The sequence below is a fragment of the Uloborus diversus genome, chromosome 2, assembly GCF_026930045.1.
Source record: "Uloborus diversus isolate 005 chromosome 2, Udiv.v.3.1, whole genome shotgun sequence".
In the NCBI taxonomy this organism is placed as follows: Eukaryota; Metazoa; Arthropoda; class Arachnida; order Araneae; family Uloboridae; genus Uloborus; species Uloborus diversus.
Window position 1 is genome coordinate 47,516,508 of NC_072732.1, and position 8,179 is coordinate 47,524,686.

Consider the following 8,179-nt stretch of genomic DNA (forward strand, 5'->3'; position numbering starts at 1 on the left):
TATAATAAAAACAAAAAATGCACCTTGGTAATTATTGATTCAAACACTTTGAAATTTACAGGTCGAATAATTAAACTGACTCAGAATTTTTCTCCCTACATAAATAATCAATATTCGCAAAAGAGAAAAATTAAAAAAAAAAGAAGAAGAAATTTCAAATTAGAAACTAAAAGTATACATTGAAGATTTTCGTTCAGGCTGGGACTCGAACCCAGGGCCACTCGCTTGGAAGCCTAACACTCTAGCCATTAGTCTATGGGAGCTCTGTCGGTGGGAGTTTTAAATATAATAAAAACAAAAAATGCACCTTGGTAATTGTTTATTTAAACACTTTGAAATCTTCGTGTCGAAAAATTAAACTGACTCAGAATTTTCTTCCCTACATAAATAATCAATAATTGCAAAGGAAAGAAATTGAAAAAAAAAAGAATTTTCAAATTAGAAAAGAAATATATACATTGAAGATATTCGCTCCGGCTGGGACTCGAACCCAGGCCACTCGCTTGGAAGACCAGCGGTCTAGCCATTAGGCTATCGGAGTTCTGTCGAGCGGAGTCTTACTGCCTGACTGATACTGCCTGACTGACAGACTGACTCACTGACTGACTGATACTAACTGACTGACTCACTGACTGACCGAGACTGACTGACTGACTGAATGACTGACTAACTGACTGACTGAGACTGACTGACTGACTGCTTGACTCTCTGACTGGCTATTTCACTGACTGACTGAATGACTAAATGACTGACTGACACTGACTGACTGACTGCTTGACTACCTGACTGACTGCTTGACTGACTAACTGACTGGACAGGACTGACCAAATGACTGACTGACAGACTGACTGAATAAGGATGACTGACAGACTGACTGAATAAGGCTGACTGACTGACTGACTGACAGACTGACTGAATAAGGCTGACCGACTGACTGACTGAGACTGACTGACTGACTGACTGAATGACTGACTGACTGACTGACCGAGACTGACTGACTGACTGACTGAGACTGGACAGGACTGACTGACTGACTGACTGACTGAGACTGACTGACTGCTTTAGTGACTAACTGACTGAACAGGACTGACCGACTGACTGACTGACTGACTGCCTGACTGACTGACTGACTGAATGACTGACTGACTGAGACTAAATGACTGACTGCTTGACTGACTGGCTGAAGGACTAACTGACTGACTGAGTGACTGACTGACTGGACTGACTGACTGAGACTGAATGACTGAGTGCTTGACTGATTGACTGTCAGACTGACTGACTGACTTCGCAAAAGGGAAAAATAAAAAAAAAAGAATTATAAAAAAATATTTGCATTTAAGATTTAATTTCCGGCTGGGATTTGAACCCAGGGCGACACTCATGGAAGCCCAACGCTCTCGCCAATATACTATCGGATCTCTGTTGATCGGTGTCTTAATTATAATAAAAACAAAAAATGCACCTTAGTAATTATTGATCTAAAATCTTTGAAATCTAAAGGTCGAATGATTAAACTGACTCAGAATTTTCTTCCCTACATAAATAATCAATAATTGCAAAGGAAAGAAATTGAAAAAAAAAGAATTTTCAAATTAGAAAAGAAATATATACATTGAAGATATTCGCTCCGGCTGGGACTCGAACCCAGGCCACTAGCTTGGAAGACCAGCGGTCTAGCCATTAGGCTATCGGAGTTCTGTCGAGCGGAGTCTTACTGCCTGACTGATACTGCCTGACTGACAGACTGACTCACTGACTGACTGATACTGACTGACTGACTCACTGACTGACCGAGACTGACTGACTAACTGCCTGACTGACTGAGACTGGACTGACTGACTGACTGACTGACTGACTGACTAACTGACTGACTGAGACTGACTGACTGACTGCTTGACTCTCTGACTGGCTATTTCACTGACTGACTGAATGACTAAATGACTGACTGACACTGACTGACTGACTGCTTGACTACCTGACTGACTGCTTGACTGACTAACTGACTGGACAGGACTGACCGACTGACTGACTGACAGACTGACTGAATAAGGATGACTGACAGACTGACTGAATAAGGCTGACTGACTGACTGACTGACAGACTGACTGAATAAGGCTGACCGACTGACTGCCTGCCTGACTGACTGACTGACTGAATGACTGACTGACTGACCGAGACTGACTGACTGACTGAATGAGACTGGACTGGACTGACTGAGTGACTGACTGACTGAGACTGACTGACTGCTTTAGTGACTATTTGACTGCACAGGACTGACCGACTGACTGACTGACTGACTGCCTGACTGACTGACTGACTGAATGACTGACTGACTGAGACTAAATGACTGACTGCTTGACTGACTGGCTGAAGGACTAACTGACTGACTGAGTGACTGACTGGACTGACTGACTGAGACTGAATGACTGAGTGCTTGACTGATTGACTGTCAGACTGACTGACTGACTTCGCAAAAGGGAAAAATAAAAAAAAAGAATTATAAAATTAGAAAAAAATATTTGCATTTAAGATTTCCTTTCCCGCCGGGTCTCGAACCCAGTACCACGCGCTAGGAACCCAACGGTCTAGCCATTAGGCTACCGGAGCTCTGTCGATGGAAGTCTTAAATATAATAAAAACAAAAAATGCACCTTGGTAATTATTGATTCAAACACTTTGAAATTTACAGGTAGAATAATTAAACTGACTCAGAATTTTTCTCCCTACATAAATAAACAATATTCGCAAAAGAGAAAAATTAAAAAAAAAGAAGAAGAAATTTCAAATTAGAAACTAAAAGTATACATTGAAGATTTTCGTTCAGGCTGGGACTCGAACCCAGGGCCACTCGCTTGGAAGCCTAACACTCTAGCCATTAGTCTATGGGAGCTCTGTCGGTGGGAGTTTTAAATATAATAAAAACAAAAAATGCACCTTGGTAATTGTTTATTTAAACACTTTGAAATCTTCGTGTCGAAAAATTAAACTGACTCAGAATTTTCTTCCCTACATAAATAATCAATAATTGCAAAGGAAAGAAATTGAAAAAAAAAAGAATTTTCAAATTAGAAAAGAAATATATACATTGAAGATATTCGCTCCGGCTGGGACTCGAACCCAGGCCACTCGCTTGGAAGACCAGCGGTCTAGCCATTAGGCTATCGGAGTTCTGTCGAGCGGAGTCTTACTGCCTGACTGATACTGCCTGACTGACAGACTGACTCACTGACTGACTGATACTAACTGACTGACTCACTGACTGACCGAGACTGACTGACTGACTGAATGACTGACTAACTGACTGACTGAGACTGACTGACTGACTGCTTGACTCTCTGACTGGCTATTTCACTGACTGACTGAATGACTAAATGACTGACTGACACTGACTGACTGACTGCTTGACTACCTGACTGACTGCTTGACTGACTAACTGACTGGACAGGACTGACCAAATGACTGACTGACAGACTGACTGAATAAGGATGACTGACAGACTGACTGAATAAGGCTGACTGACTGACTGACTGACAGACTGACTGAATAAGGCTGACCGACTGACTGACTGAGACTGACTGACTGACTGACTGAATGACTGACTGACTGACTGACCGAGACTGACTGACTGACTGACTGAGACTGGACAGGACTGACTGACTGACTGACTGACTGAGACTGACTGACTGCTTTAGTGACTAACTGACTGAACAGGACTGACCGACTGACTGACTGACTGACTGCCTGACTGACTGACTGACTGAATGACTGACTGACTGAGACTAAATGACTGACTGCTTGACTGACTGGCTGAAGGACTAACTGACTGACTGAGTGACTGACTGACTGGACTGACTGACTGAGACTGAATGACTGAGTGCTTGACTGATTGACTGTCAGACTGACTGACTGACTTCGCAAAAGGGAAAAATAAAAAAAAAAGAATTATAAAAAAATATTTGCATTTAAGATTTAATTTCCGGCTGGGATTTGAACCCAGGGCGACACTCATGGAAGCCCAACGCTCTCGCCAATATACTATCGGATCTCTGTTGATCGGTGTCTTAATTATAATAAAAACAAAAAATGCACCTTAGTAATTATTGATCTAAAATCTTTGAAATCTAAAGGTCGAATGATTAAACTGACTCAGAATTTTCTTCCCTACATAAATAATCAATAATTGCAAAGGAAAGAAATTGAAAAAAAAAGAATTTTCAAATTAGAAAAGAAATATATACATTGAAGATATTCGCTCCGGCTGGGACTCGAACCCAGGCCACTAGCTTGGAAGACCAGCGGTCTAGCCATTAGGCTATCGGAGTTCTGTCGAGCGGAGTCTTACTGCCTGACTGATACTGCCTGACTGACAGACTGACTCACTGACTGACTGATACTGACTGACTGACTCACTGACTGACCGAGACTGACTGACTAACTGCCTGACTGACTGAGACTGGACTGACTGACTGACTGACTGACTGACTGACTAACTGACTGACTGAGACTGACTGACTGACTGCTTGACTCTCTGACTGGCTATTTCACTGACTGACTGAATGACTAAATGACTGACTGACACTGACTGACTGACTGCTTGACTACCTGACTGACTGCTTGACTGACTAACTGACTGGACAGGACTGACCGACTGACTGACTGACAGACTGACTGAATAAGGATGACTGACAGACTGACTGAATAAGGCTGACTGACTGACTGACTGACAGACTGACTGAATAAGGCTGACCGACTGACTGCCTGCCTGACTGACTGACTGACTGAATGACTGACTGACTGACCGAGACTGACTGACTGACTGAATGAGACTGGACTGGACTGACTGAGTGACTGACTGACTGAGACTGACTGACTGCTTTAGTGACTATTTGACTGCACAGGACTGACCGACTGACTGACTGACTGACTGCCTGACTGACTGACTGACTGAATGACTGACTGACTGAGACTAAATGACTGACTGCTTGACTGACTGGCTGAAGGACTAACTGACTGACTGAGTGACTGACTGGACTGACTGACTGAGACTGAATGACTGAGTGCTTGACTGATTGACTGTCAGACTGACTGACTGACTTCGCAAAAGGGAAAAATAAAAAAAAAGAATTATAAAATTAGAAAAAAATATTTGCATTTAAGATTTCCTTTCCCGCCGGGTCTCGAACCCAGTACCACGCGCTAGGAACCCAACGGTCAAGCTATTAGGCTATCGGAGCTCTGTCGATGGAAGTCTTAAATATAATAAAAACAAAAAATGCACCTTGGTAATTATTGATTCAAACACTTTGAAATTTACAGGTCGAATAATTAAACTGACTCAGAATTTTTCTCCCTACATAAATAAACCATATTCGCAAAAGAGAAAAATTAAAAAAAAAAGAAGAAGAAATTTCAAATTAGAAACTAAAAGTATACATTGAAGATTTTCGTTCAGGCTGGGACTCGAACCCAGGGCCACTCGCTTGGAAGCCTAACACTCTAGCCATTAGTCTATGGGAGCTCTGTCGGTGGGAGTTTTAAATATAATAAAAACAAAAAATGCACCTTGGTAATTGTTTATTTAAACACTTTGAAATCTTCGTGTCGAAAAATTAAACTGACTCAGAATTTTCTTCCCTACATAAATAATCAATAATTGCAAAGGAAAGAAATTGAAAAAAAAAAGAATTTTCAAATTAGAAAAGAAATATATACATTGAAGATATTCGCTCCGGCTGGGACTCGAACCCAGGCCACTCGCTTGGAAGACCAGCGGTCTAGCCATTAGGCTATCGGAGTTCTGTCGAGCGGAGTCTTACTGCCTGACTGACAGACTGAATCACTGACTGACTGATACTGACTGACTGACTCACTGACTGACCGAGACTGACTGACTGACTGACTGACTGACTAACTGACTGACTGAGACTGACTGACTGACTGCTTGACTCTCTGACTGGCTATTTCACTGACTGACTGAATGACTAAATGACTGACTGACACTGACTGACTGACTGCTTGACTACCTGACTGACTGCTTGACTGACTAACTGACTGGACAGGACTGACCAAATGACTGACTGACAGACTGACTGAATAAGGATGACTGACAGACTGACTGAATAAGGCTGACTGACTGACTGACTGACAGACTGACTGAATAAGGCTGACCGACTGACTGACTGCCTGACTGATTGACTGACTGAATGACTGACTGACTGAGACTGACTGACTGCTTTAGTGACTAACTGACTGCACAGGACTGACCGACTGACTGACTGACTGACTGCCTGACTGACTGACTGACTGAATTACTGACTGACTGAGACTAAATGACTGACTGCTTGACTGACTGGCTGAAGGACTAACTGACTGACTGAGTGACTGACTGACTGGACTGACTGACTGAGACTGAATGACTGAGTGCTTGACTGATTGACTGTCAGACTGACTGACTGACTTCGCAAAAGGGAAAAATAAAAAAAAAAATTATAAAATTAGAAAAAAATATTTGCATTTAAGATTTCCTTTCCGGCTGGGATTTGAACCCAGGGCGACACTCATGGAAGCCCAACGCTCTCGCCAATATACTATCGGATCTCTGTTGATCGGTGTCTTAATTATAATAAAAACAAAAAATGCACCTTAGTAATTATTGATCTAAAATCTTTGAAATCTAAAGGTCGAATGATTAAACTGACTCAGAATTTTCTTCCGTACATAAATAATCCATATTTGCAAAAGAAAGAAATTGAAAAAAAAAAAGAATCTTCAAATTAGAAGAGAAATATATACATGGAAGATTTTCGTTCCGGCCGGGACTCGAACCCAGTACCACGTGCTTGGAACCCAACGGTCTAGCCATTAGGCTATCGGAGCTCTGTCGATGGAAGTCTTAAATATAATAAAAACAAAAAATGCACCTTGGTAATTATTGATTCAAACACTTTGAAATTTACAGGTCGAATAATTATACTGACTCAGAATTTTTCTCCCTACATAAATAATCAATATTCGCAAAAGAGAAAAATTAAAAAAAAAAGAAGAAGAAATTTCAAATTAGAAACTAAAAGTATACATTGAAGATTTTCGTTCAGGCTGGGACTCGAACCCAGGGCCACTCGCTTGGAAGCCTAACACTCTAGCCATTAGTCTATGGGAGCTCTGTCGGTGGGAGTTTTAAATATAATAAAAACAAAAAATGCACCTTGGTAATTGTTTATTTAAACACTTTGAAATCTTCGTGTCGAAAAATTAAACTGACTCAGAATTTTCTTCCCTACATAAATAATCAATAATTGCAAAGGAAAGAAATTGAAAAAAAAAAGAATTTTCAAATTAGAAAAGAAATATATACATTGAAGATATTCGCTCCGGCTTTGACTCGAACCCAGGCCACTAGCTTGGAAGACCAGCGGTCTAGCCATTAGGCTATCGGAGTTCTGTCGAGCGGAGTCTTACTGCCTGACTGATACTGCCTGACTGACAGACTGACTCACTGACTGACTGATACTGACTGACTGACTCACTGACTGACCGAGACTGACTGACTAACTGCCTGACTGACTGAGACTGGACTGACTGACTGACTGACTGACTGACTGACTAACTGACTGACTGAGACTGACTGACTGACTGCTTGACTCTCTGACTGGCTATTTCACTGACTGACTGAATGACTAAATGACTGACTGACACTAACTGACTGACTGCTTGACTACCTGACTGACTGCTTGACTGACTAACTGACTGGACAGGACTGACCGACTGACTGACTGACAGACTGACTGAATAAGGATGACTGAGACTGACTGAATAAGGCTGACTGACTGACTGACTGACAGACTGACTGAATAAGGCTGAACGACTGACTGCCTGCCTGACTGAGTGACTGACTGAATGACTGACTGACTGACCGAGACTGACTGACTGACTGAATGAGACTGGACTGGACTGACTGACTGACTGACTGACTGAGACTGACTGACTGCTTTAGTGACTAACTGACTGCACAGGACTGACCGACTGACTGACTGACTGACTGCCTGACTGACTGACTGACTGAATGACTGACTGACTGAGACTAAATGACTGACTGCTTGACTGACTGGCTGAAGGACTAACTGACTGACTGAGTGACTGACTGGACTGACTGACTGAGACTGAATGACTGAGTGCTTGA